At 33.6% G+C, this 20,650-nt stretch overlaps 1 protein-coding gene across 3 annotated transcripts in view; it reads right to left on the bottom strand.

Annotated features, from left to right (window-relative positions):
- Positions 1–16,483, bottom strand: part of VRK1 (VRK serine/threonine kinase 1) — a 114,043-nt gene extending 97,560 nt beyond the window's left edge. The window contains exon 1 of one of the 3 annotated variants that reach the window (XM_012550489.3): positions 16,361–16,483. The gene's annotated coding sequence lies outside the window, so the exon portion shown is untranslated. Of the gene's footprint in view, positions 1–11,826; positions 11,973–16,131; positions 16,336–16,360 lie in introns of those variants that run through there. The other 2 variants (XM_012550492.3, XM_023504493.2) reach the window with 2 other exon arrangements.
- Between the last annotated feature and the right edge of the window lie 4,167 nt (positions 16,484–20,650).

The raw sequence follows: 20,650 nt of genomic DNA on the forward strand, positions 1-20,650 counted from the left end.
GTAGATTCTTTCATTTAGTTTAATTATTTTTTAATTAATATGCATGTATAATCTTTCCATTCTCCAAATTAAAAAGAAAAACAAAACTCTTGTAACAAATAAGCATGGCCAATGAAAATTAATTCTCACATCAGTCAAATCCAAAAATGTGTCTCATTGTACATATTTACTCCAATCCTTGTCAGGAGGTGAATAGCATTCTCTATCATCAATCCTTTGGAATCATGATTGGTCATTACAGATTTTTGCAGTTATTACTTTTTAAAATTTTATTATGATATCAATTATTTTCCTGGTTCTGGAATTCATTTTCATTTGCATAAGTTCAAACAAGTCATCTCAGGTTTCTCAGAAAATGCCCCTTTTGTTGTATTTTATGAAACATTCTTTCACATTTCACATGCTATATTTTCTTTAGCCATTCCCCAAATGATGGGCAGTCCCTTCATTTCCCGCTTTTTGCCATAACAAAAAGAACTTCTATAAATATTTTAGTATTTGTTCTTTTTTTTTCCTTTATCTTTTTGAGATGAGGACTGGTAGTGATATCACTGAGTAAAAGGGTTTATATGGCTTAGTAACTTTTTTAAGTTAAATAGGTTATAAAGCTCCAAATTGCTTTCCAAAAATGGTTATTATCACAGCTTCATCAACAATTCAATGCCAACCCTGTCTTCTCCAAAGCCCCAGATTCTACTGGGACTACTAGTGGGAGTGGAGTGAGCAGATGAAATTTCCCTTCTCAGGAGAAGTGGAGGTCTACAGGTATAAAATTTTGAATACGCTTTTAAAAAGGTATTAAATAAAACATTTAAAATCAAATAAAGGATAAAATAAACTGGTTCCTCCTGGCAAGTATTTTCTTACAAGTATCTGTATTTTTATAACTCAGGAACTTCACTTAAAATACCTTTAAATAATTAAGATAACTATAGTCCAAAAGAGAAAAAAAGTACGAATCACATTCTCTACAAATCTTTTGTGCTCTCTAGAGGACATATAAATAAGCACATATTCAAAAGGTGAAAGGTCTGTGCCTCAACAGGTTTATGTCCCCTGCAAACCAAGCTGGCAAAGGAAAGAAAATCTCATTTGAAGTATTCCCATGATGTACAATAGAACAATTATCCTGATTGTCCCCAATTGTTCATTTCATAAGAGCCAAGAAACTCTTATATACCCAATGGAATCACAGTCAGAAGCTGGATTAATGATGACATCCCTTTATCCATAGGCGTGAAAGCTCAGAATGGACAGACGTTTGAACATACACGACTGGGAATCCTGCCCTCAACAAATACACTAGATGCAGATACATGATTTCTTGGCTTCCTGTTTTCGTGCCCATCTGTCAGGATGGCATTGTGCCTGCTCACATGTTGGTCAAACTGTCACTAGGGCATAGGTGCCAAGCAATGATAGTTTTGAATGGGAAGCTTGCTAACACTGTAAGGACTTGCTCTTCTACAGAAAAATTTCTCTAGGGGATATGGAAGGGCTACAATCATAAATAGACTATTATTGATAAACCTGTAAAAATGTCCGTAATAACAAAGTTGATAAGAGAAGATATTCACAGTAGAGGTAGTTGACTCAAACACAAAAGACAATTTAATAACAATAATATTGTCGTCAGTTTTCTGATTAATGCCTGTCACATCATATATCATTTAGATAAATCAAAGCAAACATACAAAATAATCCTTTGCTTAAGTCATATTTGATCATTAAAAAAAAAAATGAAATATATTCTTCCCTATTAGAAGAAAAAGTCAAAGGGAATAATCCTCTTTACAAAGAGAATAAATTCTATTTTACTTGATGCTAGAGAGGTATTTTGAAATTAAGATTCTAATTTTACATGACTATAAGATTTGTTTGAAATATGCAAAAGAAAATGAAAACCAAATTAAAACTTTTTCAGGTAAAAAAGATTATTTACAACTTGCTTAATGGAGAAATTAAAAAACAGAAGGGATTCAGGGAAAACAAAATAGTATTTAGCGTATCACCAATCAAAATTTGCAATAATGTAGGGGATTACAATCCTGGTACTAGTGGGGCTACTCCTAAGATTCTGAGAAAAACATTAACTTTGAAGATAAAGGTAGGAACTGGACTTGTGATTTCCCAGCTCAGGAAAAGTCTTTGCAATTTAAAAGTTTTACAGAGTGGCCAAGAGCACTGAGAACCAAAATTAGTACACATCAGTGGCAAAACTTAAAGCAAGGTTTAACTAAGTCAAAGATCAACTCTTCACCACTACATATTCGGGTCGATCTCCATCATCCTGATCTATATCTTGCTACTGTGCCCTGATGGCTTCAGAGAAGAAAATGAGGCTAGTGACTTTGCACAGCCATCCCTTATTTAAATCCAAATTACTTGCAAGTCATGTCATCACCTTTCTGATGCCTTCGAAAATGAAGGTCAAACATTACCACTATCCTCTTATAGTTATATTTAAACTACACCTGAACATTGGCATTTTCCTTAAAAAAAAAAAAAAAAAAAAAACTTTTGGACAACTAAATTATACTTCCTAATACAATGGAAATTTTGCACCAAGACAAAATTCCTCTTTCTTAAATTTGAGTGTTTTGTTTCTATTCAATCTCCAGGGGAGATGGAAAAAAACTAGCAATCATTTTCTAATTCTTCATATACATTAGATATCCTTATTTAATACTCTCCAATCTCTTCTCCATGATAAACAAATGTTAATTTCATTATTTTTCTCTAGAAACTTGTCAACATTCTCATTATACTCACTCAACTTCTGAACCATTTCTCCAATCTCTAAAATATACTAATCAAAATGTCATCTATATCAACAGAGAATCAACAGTATCTAGTATGACTATAATCTTCCTATCACTGGCATATTCAATATATGTTGGATACATAACATATATTTTTCCAGAAACTGCGAAGGATATGACATGCAATCAAAATGGAGCAAACTACTTTTGTCAGCTTGTCAATGGGTACATAATCTAACACAAAATCATCAGCTTCAATGAATGTAATATCCAGGCTAGCTCTCTGGAGGATCTCAGGATCAGCCCGAGTCCTTGGTCTTTAGGTGGAGAAGAGAAGGAGGCAGGAGAGCTACCACATGGCTGGTCAAAGACAGACTCTGGAATCTGGAGTCTGGAGTCTGAAGTCTTCTCTTGTGTCTATGGCTGAGAGAATCTTCTGTGTCTGAGACTCCCTTAAATACCTTAGTACAATTACATCACTATAGCACACTGAGCATGCGCAACCATTACATCACCATAGAGAACCATTATCTCACACTGAGTTAGTACTCAACCATAAGCACCATGCTATCCTTGATGCAAATATACCTCTTCAGAGTTCCCATCCTCTACAAATAAAGTGGTTATAATTTCTACCAATTAATTAATCCCTACAGAGGATCCAGAATAATCTGCTTTTAAAACACTGTTAAATCAGTCATGCCTCAAGAAGAGATAACATACATACATACATATAGACATATACACATTATATAGAAACAGTATGTATATAGTGTTGCATCATATTATGTCATATAAATGACAGATATATACATGTTACACATGTACATATTCCTTTTGTGTATCTTGAGTAGTACACTGGTAGCACTTGAGTTAATGAGAAACAATAACAAGAAGAAAGCATCTGGCACATGGGGTAAATCTTCCATAAAATTCATAGGAAAAAAAGATAATTTCATAAAATGAAAAGGCCAAAAGAAGGCTGTGATTTGCATCACTGGGCAAGGAATCCATATATATAAAGCCACACAGATCCAAAATATCAAGATAACAGTCTATCATATATCAAACCAACACACTTTTCCTATTCATATATGAATTTAACCCCAGTTCCCAATGAATACCCTCTACTAATCAGTCTGTGACACTTGTCTTTAAAGTCCTATTTTCAAAACTCATAAATTCTCACAAAGCCTCACAAGGCAGGATGGTTTCCTAAAGTCTCAAACTTGAAGTCAAGAGGACCTTGATTCAAATCATGCCTCTGACAACTACCAGTAGGACCCTTGATTAAGCCATTTTTCTCAAAGCCTCAATTTCCTCATCTATAAAACAGGGATAATACCTGTATTACCTGCTTCATTTTGCTATTCTGAAGTTCAAATTATATTAAAGTAAACCACCTTGTAAGCCTTAGAGAGTTACATAAATATCAGCTATAATTATATTACTCATTCCTAAATCTATGACACTGGATTATAAAAAGCTCTAGTGCAGAGTCCATTTCTTAATTATTTTTTTTTAATCTCCCTCAGTGCCTAACAGAGGATTTTGCACATTAAAACAAGTGAATTGTACTACAATAACTACTATACAATTTTGAAAGTATAAATCTGTTTCAAGAGTCAAAGTACAAATCTATTTCAATACAATTAATATATTAGAAAATACTCTAATGTTTGTATACATAAGTTTTTTTTTTTCTTGAGAAAAACTGAGAAGGCAAAAAATGTCACCAATAACGGAAGCTAATATTTTTCAAATTCCCACTTTCACAAACAAACTTCAGATCTTTGTCAAGGTAAAGTGCCATGTTTGTTGTATATCTTCTGGTTAAGTTGGAGCTATGAGCAGAGAAGGCTCCATCATCCCAACAGCCTTCCCCCATGGCCTTCCCCCCCAAGGTCCCAAGTTATCACCTGCCCAACTTGCTCATGAAGCCCAGGCTACTAGTATTTATTGTATTATTGATATATTTCTTAATCATTTAACATGTACGAAATTGTGTTTCCATTTTATCAAGTTCCTACCTTTTTTTTAAGATGTCACTGATGAAATTTGAGTGTTGTGTCCCTAACCCAACTGTCCTTATAATCTGTGAGTGCTACTGCATGATTTTCCAAAGTATAGTGTTTTTTTAAAAGATGTATGTTGCTTTATAATAAATGCTAATTTAAAAACTATGCTGCTCCCTTTTTCTAGAAAGTAACATTGAACCTAACTACTCTCTGGTTTTTTTTCCAAGTTTCAAAATGCAATGATTTTTTCTAGCTCACCAATGTGGACACGGTATCTGATCCACTCTTTCAACTCTTATTTCCCTGTTCCATAATAAAAGAAAATTAATCTTAAGTATTTGAATGGGCTTTGCTATAAAATACTACAGTTATAAAGATGGGGTGGGGGAGAAGAAAAGGACAACCAGACTAAAATGAAAAGGTTAATAATAATCAATAGTGAATATAGCCTTCACAGGTCTGTGTCTAGCTGATGCTGATAGAAGAGCAGATACTCAGAAGAGTAATGGTCTCAAGTTAGGGACCTTGAAAGCAACAACCCAACCCAGGGCTGCAACTCTCAGAATGGAGTATCTGAAACCAAGGGTTCAAAGGAACTTAACACTGTCATGAGATGCCAAAATAGACCTTGAAGATTCAACATTCTGAACCTCAATGATCCAGAGCAACAATTCCAAGAGAAAGAGAACAGTTCAGTAACCTAAATAACCAAGGGTGAGGTCAAGATATGGCCACTATATCTAAAACACAGAAAGGGCAAAGCATGGTACTGGCACAAAGCCTCAGTTTGAGAAATAAAGTACCATCCATTATCAAAAACTACTGTAAAGCAAAGATCTCCAAAAAGGAATAAATAACTGCAACAACTCCAAGTAGAGACTCAAGAGAAAAGAAAAAATGGATTTTTAACAAAGATCACATGAATACTTAGAAGAAATAAAGCAAGAGATTAAAAAATAATAAAGTTAAAGTTCTGGAGGAAATAATTGGAAGAATAAGCAATTTGAAAAGAAAATGGTAAACTTCATCCAAGAAACATACTTTCTAAAACCTAAAAAATAAACAAATGAGTCCATGAGAAAACAAGAAATATTTGAAGGAGGAAAAAAATGGGTATATGAGGAGAAAAATGTGGAAAACAGATCAACCATAAGATTAAATTTCTGAAAATGATTTTTTTTTATTTTAACCCTAGCCATTACATTATTATAAGTAATTATGAATGAAAACTGTCCATATATATTAGAATCAGAGGGTGAAGAATGACATAACTACAAATTTAGTGTTCTTACTTCAAAAAATAAATACTGCAAGAATCCAGAAATAAGTAACTGAAGTACCAAGTATGGTCAAGAACACCAAGACTGTCAGTTTCCACTTTGAACAAAAGGAGATCTTATAATACAGTATTCCAAAAACCAAAAGTTGGACTTATAACCAATATTAACTTATTCTGTATGAAATACTTGAAAATCCACCTATCAAAACACAAAAGAATTATATGATTACAACTACAAAATACTTTTTATAGCAAGGGTTCTGTACCACGAACCTCTTGGTCACCTGGTGACTCCTCCTTCTGAGAATGTTTTTAAATACATAAAATAAAATCACAACAGATAGATGTGCAGATAAGAAAGTTTTCCTTAAGTTCATGGATCACAGGTTCAGAATCCTTGTTTTACCAAAAAAAGGGATATGGACTATACCTTGATTTTATTAAATTAGAAAATACTCAATAAAAAGAATTTCTGCTACCAATGCAGATTAGCATCTTCCCTGTAAATTATTACAGTTGACTAGGGCACTAAGAGGTTATGTGACTTGTCCAGGGTTATGCTATATAGCCTATATGTGCCAGAGGCGGAACTTAAAATTCAAGTCTTTTTGATTTGGGGATCAACTTTCTATCAAATATGCTACACTGCCTCCACAGAAATAAAGATAAATTTAAATAGGAAGTGAAGCCAAGATAGGATAGTAGCAGGAAGAAGTAAAGCAAATTCATCAAAAATAAAACCTCTCCAAACAGATCTAGCAGACACATTAGACTAAACAATCTAGGGAAAGAAAAAAACACAGAAAACTACTGCTCAATATCATTAATGACAATGATTCAAAAAAATTTAAGAAAATTCTATCAAACATATTTCAGTGATTTCTCTAAGAATCATTCATTGTGATTAAGTGAAATTTATACCAAGGGCACATTAGGAAATCAAACAATCATATTTAAAACCAAAATCTGTAAAATAATATGATCAATAATATTATGCAGAAAAAACCTTTGACAATATAAAACACTCTTTTTAGCTAAAAATCCTACATAGTATAGACATAGCAGTATATATTAAATACCATTAAAGTATCTATCTAAAACCAAAAGTAAGTACCATATGTAATGGGGATACACACTAGAACCTTTTCCATGAAATGCAGGAATGAAGCAGGGATGCTCAGTCTACCCAATATTATTTCATAGTGTCCCGAAAATGCTAACATCAGCAACTAAATAAGAGAGAAATTAGAGGAATAAAGGCAATTTGCTAACAATATGATGATTTACCTGGAAATTCTTAGGGAATCAACAAAGATTAATTAAAATAACAGATTCATCCTCAAAAATCAAAGTTTTTCTATTAAACAATAATGAAACACAAAAAGCAATACTAGAAATTGCTCCTTAAAGAACATAAAAAAACTGAAGGAATGTTTAGTACTCTTGTTTAAGCCATGCCAATGCAATAAAAATTACAGTGCTAAAAAAAAATTTAATTTATACTTTTCATGCTATACCAATGAAATTGCCAAGGGGATACTTTATAGAACTTGATAACAGAATTCTCTTGGAAAAACAAAATATGTAGAGCATCAAGGGAAATGATGAAAAGATGTATGGATGAAGGTAGAAACTTCCAAATTTCAAACTATATTATAAAGCAGCAGGCATCAAAACCACCTGATACTTGTTAAAGAACAGAAAGATCACAGACTACATAAGGGAGATTCTGAAACAAAGAACTCAATAACCAGGTCTTTGATAAAGTGGAAAATATAAATTACTTAGGAAAAAGTTTTCTATATGACAAAAACTACTGAGAGAACTGGAAAGTAGTCTGGCAGAAAATAGGCTTAGAACAAAGCCTTGTATCATATTCCATGATTCAATCTAAAGGGATGTGACCTTAATATTAAATATCCTAGGTTTTATGGGGTCTATTTTTATAATGATAGCTTTTTATTTTTCAAAATATATGCAAAAATAGTTTCCAACTTTCACCCTTGCAAAATCTTGTGTTCCAAATTTTTCTCCTTCTTTTCCCATTTCCCCCCTTTCCTAGACAGTAACTGATCCAAGATAAATATGTACAGTTCTTCAAAACATATTTCCATTATTTATCACGCTGCACAAGAAAAATCAGGTCAAAAGGGGAAAAAATGAGAAAAAAAAACAAGCATATAACAAAAGTGAAAGCTACATCTAGTCCCCATAGTACTCTTTCTGGATGCAGATGCCTCCCTCCATCACAATCTAGTGGAACTGGCCTGAAACAACTCATTCTTGAAAAGAGCCAAGTTTATTACAGTTGACGATCATAGCATTTTTTAAAATAGAAGAGAAACATTATATACCTTCACAGTTATGGGTGGGAGATGTATTAACAAGAGAGTAGCAATGATAAAAGAGAAAAAACTTCTGCACAGACAAAATTAATTTATCTAGGGTAAGAAAAGAAATGGTGAGAAAAAAACTTTTGTATCAAAGTTCTCTAAAAAATGTTTGATATGCAAATATATTAAACAAAAATAATATCCATTCCCCAAAAGATAAATGATTAAAGGTTGTGAATAGTTTTCAAAACAATTGTAAAATATTACAACCCCATGAAAGAATATTCCAAATCATTAATAAGAGAAATAAATATCAAATATAAATCGCTGAGATTTTACCTCACTCTGAAAATTGGCACACACACAAAAAAGCTAGTTTTGAAGGAATTGTCAAAGGATAGACATACTAACACATGGTTAATTGGAGAAATGGTCACAACTATTTTGGAAAACAATTTGGAATCATGCAAATAAGTGACTAAAATGTCCATACTTTTTTAAAATCAGAGACTCTTACAGTGCTTAACCCAAGAAAACCCCCATATACTGCAAAATATTTATAATAGAATTATTTTATGATAGCTAAGAATGGAAAACTAATTTGGTATCCATCAATTGGAAAATGTGATATGTGAATGTAATGGACTATTACTGTGCTGTAATGAAATGATGTATGTGATAAATATCTGTTTATATTGATAGAGTATATTAAATAGAGCATGCCTAATAACTACAATGTAAATAGAAATAACTACAAACCAAAAAATCAAAAGTAAACAGCAAAATTATAATGAAGAGGCAGAACTCAAATAAAAAGCTACAAGAATTTCCCAACCCATCCCTTCACAGAAGTGGGAAATCCGTTGGTGTTTTAAATTGCACCTGCTTCATGTGGAAAACCGTTTGTGGCAGCCCTTTCATAGTGGCACGAAACTGGATGCCTATCTGTTGGAGAATGGCTAAATAAGTTATGGCATATGAATGTTATGGAATACTATTGTTCTATAAGAAACGATCAGGAGATGACTTTAGAAAGGTCTGGAGAGACTTGCATGAATTGATGCTACATGAAATGAGCAGAACCAGGAGATCACTGTACATGGCAACATCAATATTATATGATGATCAATTCTGATGAACATGACTCTTTCCAACAATGAGATGATTGATGCCAGTTCCAATGAACTTGTGATGGAGAGAGCCATCTACACCCAAAGAAAGGACTGTGGGAACTGAGTGTGCATCACAACATAGCATTTTCACTTGTTTTGTTGTTGTTCAGTTCCATTTTGTTTTCTTACTCATTTTCTTTCCTTTTTGATCTGATTTTTCTTGTGTAACAAGATAATTATATAAATATATTCACACATATTGGATTTAACATATATTTAACATGTATAACATATATTGGATTGCTTGCCATGTAGGCGAGGGGGTGGGGGGAAGGAGGGGAAAATCTGAAACCTAAAGCTATGCAAGAGTCAGTGTTGAAAAGTTATCTGTGCAAATGTTGAAAATAAAAAGCTCTAAAATATATAAATAAATAAATTAGCAGCTCAATGCAGGTGCTTATTTAACATATATTGAATTACTTGCTGTCTAGGGGAGGGGAGGGAGGAAAAATTTGAAATACAAAATTTTGCAAAGGTGAATGTTGAAAACTATCTTTGCATACATTTTGAAAATAAAATGCTATTATTTAAAAAATTTTAAATTCCATGTGCTTTCAAATTTTTTTCCAATATTAACTGTGCTAATTTTTTCCTCTAAAAAAATACAGTATATGTCATATGAGATAACTGAGAAAAACCAAGATATTTATAAGGGAGAGATAATTATGATAACGTAAAAAACAGAACATTTCAAAATTTCTTAGCTGTAAAGCCTTCTTGAAAAAAAATCATCTTTGTAACAAAAATAATAAAACATAAAAAAGAAAATTGATGAACTGAATATGAATTTAAGAATTCAAAAACCAACAAACCTAAAAAGCATTAAAGAGGGAACATTCAAAACTGGAGGAGAAAGAGATAAGATGGAAACCAAAAAACTATTGAAAAAACTAGCATTGAAGATTAAATTAAAAATATAATTTTGTGCCAAGAATGAAATAATTGTTTTTTATATAGGATAAAAAAGTTGTCACTTTGATAACTTTAAATCCATTTTTGAAAAACCATTCTCTAAATGAAAAAAAAATACTAGCTTTCTATTTACCTTAAATTTAATTTTTGGTTTTCTAAGCACCCTAAATGCTGTTGTTGTAATAACTGCTGTTATGTCATGACCCCATTTTGGCAAAGATATTGTAGTGATCTGCCATTTTCTCCTCCAGCTCATTTCACAGATGAAGAAAATGAAGCAAAGTAACTTAACCAGGGACACAAATCTAGTATTTAAGGCCAGTACTCTATCCATTGCACCTAGTGTTTGAATGCAGTATGACAAGAGTTTTTTGTTTTTAAAGCATGTCTTTACAACATGGAGTTATATCCAGTCATTCTGATCTCTATTTTGCTCCTGGACCCAGATGGCTCCAAAGGAAAGAGTAAGGCTGCTGTATCTTTGCAAAGCCCTCCTAATTCAATGTCATGGCATCACCTTCCTTATGGCACAGTCTCCTTCAAGAATAAAGGACAAGCAACAATCTGTGAGCAGGATAAGCTGCCCCAACAAGGACCAATTACAGTTGGACAAAGCAGCTTTCTTTCTCTCTCCCTCTCTCACTGAATCCCTCTCCTTCCTGTTTCCTTCTTTCCTCTCATAATCTCTCTCTTTCCATACAGAAAATCAGAAACCTTACTTGCTGGACTCTGCCCAAAGGAATAGTATGACTCACAAGACAACCTGGGTTTTAGGGTTTAATTTCTTTGTCAAGAACCATGCCTTAGGCCCAAATTATTCTTGCTCTTACGAATTGGCCAAAAATCAGTCCCAATCCAAGACTCCCTTGGTCCTAGTTTGGGTCCAGATAGCTCACAGTAGGTGCAAACAGCAATTGTTTCTGTTTTAAAAGAAACCCTGAGGGTCTTCCCCTCCCAGATTGATTTTTTTTTTTTTTAACCGAGATAAAGGAAGACATTCTTTTCCTCATTTCTTACCAAGCCTTCATTAGTGAATGGGTATTGCCTCAGTCAAATTGAAACCTGGGAAAGATCTTAATTCAAAAAGGCCAAGTTCTCCCATTGCATCTGAGGCAAATTCTATTTGTCTGGCTCTGGATCCTGATGGTGCCCAAGAAGAGTGAGGCTGGTGATTTTGCACAGCCCTCCCCCACCTAAATCCAATTTACAAGTTTGGTGTCATGGCCCTCTTCAAGAACAAAGGATAAACCACCTACAACATGAACAAGGACTTGACTGAGGTATCTAGTATCTTTCCAACATTGAGCATAACAGTAAGTCCTTATTCTACAAATCTTTATCAGTACAAACCTGTGTCCAAATCCAGTAAACATTCCTTTGAAGGATAAACCACACACTGCCTACGAATGTGTTTGTTGTTGTTCCATGATTTTAGTGATGTGTGACTCACTGTGATTCCATGTGAGATTTTCTTGGCAAAGATACTGAAGTGGTTTGCCGTTTCCTTCTCCAACTTATTTTACAGATGAGAAACTGAGGTAAAAAGAGTTTTAAGTTATTTATCTAGGGTCATTTATTCAACTGCTATTAAGTATCTAAAGCTGTATTTGGACTCACAAAAATGAGTCTTTCTGACTCCAGATCTGGCATCTATCCACTGAAGTCTTTATTTGGCAACTACTAATAGTACCTAATAATTTGGCTAATAGATGGATGCTATCACATCTACCCAGAAACTTTTATTATATGCCATATTTAGTTAACATGAGCAACATATAGCCCAACTGGGCAATATCGGTAAAAATATTTTCTTTAAAAATGCTAAATGCCTTAATTTTCCTCTTTAAAACTGTATGTTTTAATTCTCTTCAAATGTAACAAGACTAAAATGCAATATAATACAAGGTAATATATTATATCTTGAAAATGAATGCCAAACTCTAGGTCATTCTAAATATTTCCATTCTGAGAAACAATTGCAGCTATACCAGACTAGTTCTTGCTCATAAATCTATTGCCTCTAAGATAAAATGCCAAATCCTAAATTTATCATTTAAATTCCTTCACAATCTGGCCTGTTTCCAAGATTATTTCACATTATATACTCCGCTTTATAGACACTGCTTTCTAGTCATAGTGGTCTATTTGCTATTCTCAGAATTTAGTTCCATCTCCCACCTCTGTGCCTTTCCATAGCCTATTTCTCCCATACCTATAAAATGAACCTCTACTTGGAATCATTATCTTCCTTCAAAGCACAGTTTATGTGCCATCTCCTAGGAGAAGTGTCTTTCATTTTATATTTTTATGATTATTATCTGTACTTCCAAGGCCTATACAATACCAGGCAGAAAACAGGCTCTCCATAAATACTTGTTGATTGATTCATTTTCTGGTCAGTTTCTCCATTCTCCTCAAATTATCACATATGTTCTTTTCTATTGATGTTTTATTCTCCCATTTGAATCTTAGGTTTTTTTCTTGAAGATGAGAACTAATATTTATTTGCCTTTTATCTCGGTGTGCAGCTCGAAAACTTAATACAAAGAGGCTTGCTGGATTTAATTATAAATGATTAGTATCTTCACGATTTTCTAGTCATTCTTTCATAACTACCCTCCAAACCAGCCCCATGAATAAGTGGAGAAAATTAGTCACACTATGCATCCTGGGGAAGAAATTTTTAAGAACCACTTTGAATGGAATTCAGTCAGGACAATCATGTACACATTTCTACAACTGTCCTTTTTAAGACAACCTAAGATTACCTTAGTTTTTTTTGAAGGCACTTATTTTTTTGGCTGTAATTTTTTTTGTTTGATTTGGTAAAATATTAAAACCCCCAAATCTTTTTTTCAAAAAATGGTTACCTTGCCAAGTCTCAACCAGCTTGTAGTTACACAGGTGTTTTTGAACTCAACCCAAATGTATATTTATTAAATGAAATTTAATTAGGTTTGACTGAAAAAAAAAAAATAAGAAAGAAAAATCTTCAGGACTGGATGGATGCTACCTATTCTGGAGGTAGGAATAAAAATTTAATTTTCCACGTATCTATCCTCCTGCTAGATTCAGAGTAATCAAATTAATTAGATTAATTAGATCCAAGTTACTTTTAAAATAACTTTGCATTTATACAAGTTCTCAAAGTGCTTTTCTTATAACCACCTGCCCTTTCTGAATCTCTATTTCCTCCTTTGCAGAACAAGGATATTATTATCTATAAGGGTAACATTATTCACTATATATTATCAATGAGGATACTATTACTATTTCTCCTCAAATGATCATGTATGCACTTATCTATAATTATCTATCCCATTTGAACCTTAGGTTCTTGAGAACAAGAAGTACTGTTCATTTCCTTTATATTTCCAGTTCCTAAAACACAAACTTACACAGAATAGGTACTTAATAAATACTTGCTGAATTTGATTAAAAGTGAATAATCAATTTCTTCAGGATTTTTCTATCATTTTTTTATAATCACTATATACACTTGCCTTATGTTAACTACTAAATAATATTGCTATTAACTACTAACTACTAAATAGTATTGCTTTTAACTAACTACTAAATAGTATTGTATTAACTACTAAATAGTATTGCTATTAACTACTAACTACTAAATAGTATTGCTATTAACTACTAACTACTAAATAGTATTGCTATTAACCACTAACTACTAAATAGTATTGCTTTTAACCACTAACTACTAAATAGTATTGTATTAACCACTAACTACTAAATAGTATTGCTTTTAACCACTAACTACTATATAGTATTGTATTAACTACTAACTACTAAATAGTATTGCTATTAACTAACTACTAAATAGTATTGCTTTTAACTACTAACTACTAAATAGTATTGTATTAACTACTAACTACTAAATAGTATTGCTTTTAACTACTAACTACTAAATAGTATTGCTTTTAACTACTACTAAATAGTATTGCTATTAACTACTAACTACTAAATAGTATTGTATTAACTACTAACTACTAAATAGTATTGCTATTAACTACTAACTACTAAATAGTATTGCTTTTAACTACTACTAAATAGTATTGCTTTTAACTACTAACTACTAAATAGTATTGCTATTAACTAACTACTAAATAGTATTGCTTTTAACTACTAACTACTAAATAGTATTGCTATTAACTACTAACTACTAAATAGTATTGCTTTTAACTACTAACTACTAAATAGTATTGTATTAACTACTACTAAATGGTATTTTATTAACTACTAACTACTAAATAGTATTGCTATTAACTACTAACTACTAAATAGTATTGCTTTTAACTACTAACTACTAAATAGTATTGTATTAACTACTAACTACTAAATAGTATTGCTATTAACTACTAACTACTAAATAGTATTGCTACTACTAATAAATAGTATTGCTACTAACTACTAACTAATAAATAGTATTGCTATTAACTACTAACTACTAAATAGCATTGCTTTTAACTACTAACTACTAAATAGTATTGTATTAACTACTAACTACTAAATAGTATTGCTATTAACTACTAACTACTAAATAGTATTGCTATTAACTAACTACTAAATAGTATTGCTATTAACTACTAACTACTAAATAGTATTGTATTAACTAACTACTAAATAGTATTGCTATTAACTACTAACTACTAAATAGTATTGCTATTAACTACTAACTACTAAATAGTATTGCTATTAACTACTAACTACTAAATAGTATTGCTATTAACTACTAACTACTAAATAGTATTGCTTTTAACTAACTACTAAATAGTATTGCTATTAACTACTAACTACTAAATAGTATTGCTATTAACTACTAACTACTAAATAGTATTGCTATTAACTAACTACTAAATAGTATTGCTATTAACTACTAACTACTAAATAGTATTGCTATTAACTAACTACTAAATAGTATTACTATTAACTACTAACTACTAAATAGTATTGCTATTAACTACTAACTACTAAATAGTATTGCTTTTCAATCGTGTCACTCTTATCAGCTCATTTAAAGTTTTCTTAACAGAGAGTACAGAGGTTTGTCATTTCCTTCTCCAACTCATTTTACAGATGAGGAACTGAGGCAACAGGTATAAGTGACCTACTGAGGGTCACACTGCTAGAGACTGAGGCTGAATTTGAACTCGGGAATTTAAGATTGCCAGACTATCCATTGTGCCACTTAGATGCCTAAATAGTATTATTACTAAGCGATATCACGACTACTTACAACATTTCTAGAATGTACAATGCGCTTCCTTCCCAACCACCTATCTGAAGTACTGAAAGTATCAAAATCCTCACTCTGCCAATGGGTCTGGGGGGGGGGGGGGGACTCCCTCATCGATGCAAATGTGAAGCGGCTACAACCAAGTAGCTAAATCCGAGGAAGTTGCCAGAAGCTCAGAGAGGTTAAGGGTCATGGTCAGAGACACGCAGCTAATAAGTGCCGCAAGGCGGATTGGAACCCAGGTTTTCCCCCTGCCAAGCTCGGTTCTCTCTGTCTCAATAGTGTACAAAATAAATCTATAATTATACCCCAATACTAAACCTAGGATGTGCCCCGAGACTACAACCCAATCAAGGCCAGAAGGCGGAGGATTTAGCCGCCATTCTCCGCGTCTTTAGCTGCACCTTGGAGTCAGGAGAGACGACTTCGCGTCCGGTCCGGACTTTATGCAGTCCCAGAAAAAACGCCAATAAACAGGGCACAGGAAGCTCCGGCTGGCCTAGGATGGACGCATCGACATCTCTCTGCCCAGTTCTCCTCTAGGCGTGGCCACGGTCGCCGAGCTCTCTGGAGCGGGGCCCCGCTTCTAGTGTTCTGGTTCCCCCAGCCCCAGGGTCCAACAGTTTTACGCACCTAAAACCGCAACGCGGGAGACTCCTTCGCAGACCGAACTTCCCGCCGCTTTCGCCTAGCCCGGATTCTCCGAGCATCTCCCGCCTCAGCCTCACTACGCAATATCCTCGTCTTTCATTGGCTACTGAGAGGACGGACTTGACGAAATCGGCCTTTGTCCCCACCCCTCTCCCTAACTCTACCTCCAACCCCTTTCGGCATTCTGGGATCTGTAGTCTTCGAGCTTCCATCACTTGCTTTCTGAGCTCCATCAACTGCATGCTGGGACTTAGTCTCCTGGGAAATGTAGTTTAACTTAGTCTGTTTAGGTTTGAGAGCATCTCTCACGTTATACAACAAAGGTTTTCTTGAAACATTGAATGTAAATCTGTAGGACACAATGTAAAAATTTCATTCGTGTTTTTTTTTTCGCTATTCTTCAAGAGAAAACATACATGAAGCAATTAATAAACTTTGACACAAAAGAGGAGGGGATTTTTGTTCAGACAAGGAAATGCTGAGATTCTGGATTTCAGCACTTGGCGTGTGGGGACCTGGGTTCAATCTTACTCTACTTACTTGTTAAGTGATCTTAGGTGTCCTCTTCTATGAAAGGAAAAGTCTGGGTACATTAGCTCTTACATCGCTAGGTCCTAATGATTTGCTCAAAACTGGAAGATCATAATTTCAACGCATTCAATTCAATTCATCATCAGTATTTATTAAGCGTTTTCTGTCTACCTTGTGCCAGGTATTAGAAATACACACATAATGCGGAACTTACGTCACCTTTTTCTCTTGTCTCCATCCATCTTGATGCCTTTGCTAATGGCATTCAGAGTTATTGCAATGATTTCCAATCTGTGCTGCTCAGTTCTTCCCAACCCCCTTTCAACTACTGAAGTTCCTTATTGCTTTCAAGGACATTTCTGATTTGCCAACTCAAAATACCTGGAAAGATTTACCAAACTGATGCTGAGGTAAAGTAGAACCAGAAGTACAGTACACAACAGTAACAACAAGATCATGCAATGATCAACTATGAAAGACTTGCCTCTTCTCAGCAGCTAAGGGATCCAAGGCAATCCCAATAGACTTTGGATAGAAAACACCATCCACATTCAGAAAAAAACTATGGAAAATGAATGTAAATTAACATGCGCCAAGTTCACTTTTTTTCTTCTGTTTTTTTTTTTTTTTTCTCTCTAGTGGTTTTTCCCTTTTGTTCTGATTTTTCTCTCCCAACATGCTTCATAAAGAAATATTTTTTTTAAAAAAAATGAATATACATGTATAACCAGTTAAAAGAAAACACTAAAAAAAATTGTTCAGTGGGTGGCTAGGTAGGTGGGTAGTGGGAGAATGAAATAAATGCTTATAAAAATAAATTAATAAAAAAGTAAAAGTCTTCTCTAACATTGCAATTGAAGAGCATCATTTCTATTGTGCTCAGTTTTTCTTATAGTCTAACACTCAAAACCATCCATTACAACTGGACAATTTATGATATTACTATACATTTATTACAAACGACTTAAGAGGGTCTGTTATGTCTATTTCCAATTCCTAACAGTGTTTTACACGTAATTGGTGGTTAATAAATGTTTATTAAATAAATAAACAGGTGGAACAACCTCATTTTTCATCTGGTTGCACTACTCTAGGAATTCTCTGACTTCACCATTCCCAGAAAACTTATTATTGGGGGAAAATGTCACCATCCTGCAAGATCCTATCACCACTTCTGTACCTCTGATTGGAAGGAGCAATCATGAATTTCCATACCTCTGGAGGGAGCTGAGTTCAGAACATCCTATATCTCATCTGGTTGCACTATTCTGGGACTTTTTTGACTTTTCCACTGTATTCCTGGTTTTATACTTTACTCACTCCCATTTCCTTTTTGTATGTTGACTCCCCCCATTAGATTATAAGCCCCTCGAGGTCTGTCTTTTTTTTATTTGTATACTCAGTGCTTAGCAAGATGCCTGATACTCAGGAAGTACTTAATAAATGTTTATTGATTGATTTCTTTCAATAATACTTGGTCTCTAGAGTTTCTTATTTTTTAAATTAGGTATACAAAGGTATAGTTTGCTTCTAATAATTTTTAAATATAAATCCTCATTATAGTTTTGTTTTTTTAATTTTTTAAATTATATTTCCTCATAAGTAATATAAATGAGTCAATATTACTTGCATTGATGTATGTATGTATGTATATGTATTGTTAACCATAGCTAGATAAAGATACCATAAGTCCATGAGACAAAAGTTGCAAATGGCTTTCTTCCAAGAGAAAGATTTACAATATGCAAGGATTCCCTATACCAAAGAGTCCAATGGTGCAAGGATAGCCTTAGATAGTTAAAGGGAAAAAGTGAAATCAGAGGGGAGAGTAAAAAGGCTAATCCCCTCCAGATGAGGCAAAAGCACCATTCTTTTCTTTTGGGAACTACTAGACCATGAAGGTCGTCTGCTTATCTATAAGAGTCCCATCTGCACAGTTTCTCATTCTGTGCAGACTGATTGGCACCTGTCTTGAGTTCCAGGGACACACAGAAAGTCCAGCTTGGGGTGCAAACAACAGATCATGTCAACTAGGATGGGAAGTCAGGGGGCTTCATTCTTGACACATTCAGGGTCTCCTGAATACTCTGGCTCCAGTGTGTCTGAAAAATATGACAATTCAAGAAGACAAGTTCAGGGAGCCTTTCAACAATATGTATATGCACATTTATACATCATCATGTCAATAAATAAGTATTTCATTCCGTTTGTTAGGGTCTTATTATATATGAAATTTATTCCTCCGGCTTTATAGAATTTGTTAGCATTCTATATATAAATCCCAAGGGGAAAAAAAAGCCATAAGCTTTTTTATGAAAGTTTTGAATCATTGTTAGGGAGAGCAACCCAAAGCCCTTCTCCCAGCACTTTCTATATCATTTGCATCAGTATTAATTGTTCTTTGCTTTTGCCTTTTGCCCACAAAATTAGCTTAAAAGTTTTTTCCCGTTTGCCCAGTAAAAAAACTCATAAAGAAAATATCCATCTGAGTCCACAGAGCCACATCACTTCTGACTTCACATTCCCATTATTAACTAACTTTGGATAAATCAGGAAAATCCTAGTCTTGTACTCTAGCATCCTTAATCAATTACTGCACTCAAAGATTTTAAAACCCTGGAAATACCTCAAAAAGAAGAGCATATTAACAAGGGTCAGAAGAGATGGAACTTTTCCTATGCAAAGACAGAAAACAGGAATGACCTTTGGAGTTGTCACGCTAACCACAATCTACCCAAATGCCTCATCATTATCTTAATCTGTATATAGATTTGGAGGTTGGGAGAGTCAAAGTATCCTAGTCCTGTCTCTAGCCAGTTATAAATCATAAGCTTTTATAAATCCTCTGGACATGTAAGTGGGTTTTCTTTTCCCTCACTTTGGAGAGTATAGATGCATATAGAAGTCAATCAATTGATACTAAGTGATGAAATGCTATACTCTAGTACTTGTATTTCAATTTAATCAAAGCCATTCTAATTAAGTGTGAAAATGCCTCTATTAAACTATGGGTCATAATGAGTGATGTTTCAAGGAAGAATATTTAGATAGCCTGAGGAAATCTATAAAGTAATAAGTTAGTTGATAACCAAATAGATTCAAGGGATTTGCATTCTGTGGAGTATTTCTTCTAAACCTCCTGAAGAATTGTTTAGGTTAACTTTGATCTTCATCTCCTGTCCCTTTCTCCCAGCATCTATGTCATCCTTTAGAACAATAGAGAATCCATAAGGAGGCAAGAATAGGCTGCATATAGATTCACAGTTCTATTAAGAGCCCAGCAAAGAAATTACATCATGTCTATAGGAAAATTCTTGAGAACCCCACAAAGGGATTAAAAAGATCTGAAGAAATGAGAATCTGTGAGTCATCCTTTTGCCACATGTGATCTTGAAGTTTGGCCCCATTCCCCCTAAACTGCTCAAATAAACCCTTGGACTCAAGCACATATGCTTGTATAATAGTACGTCTTAGATTTTTGGGGAAATGTTATTATTATTTTTTTTTTTTACCAAGTATTCCTATTGTACCCTTTTCTTAAGGATACTTAAATCTGTCTAACTAAGTAATTTTCAACTGAAACATACTAATAAGGACTAGATTATATAGCATCCAATAAGATACTTCATAAATATGCCTAATTCCCTGAGGGACCTAATAGATGAACTCTGACATGATTCAACAAGGTTCATTAAAATTTGAATAAGCTCCATAAAACATTTGCTACATTTAGATGACTAC

Source organism: Sarcophilus harrisii, chromosome 2, assembly GCF_902635505.1.
Source record: "Sarcophilus harrisii chromosome 2, mSarHar1.11, whole genome shotgun sequence".
Lineage (NCBI taxonomy): Eukaryota > Metazoa > Chordata > Mammalia > Dasyuromorphia > Dasyuridae > Sarcophilus > Sarcophilus harrisii.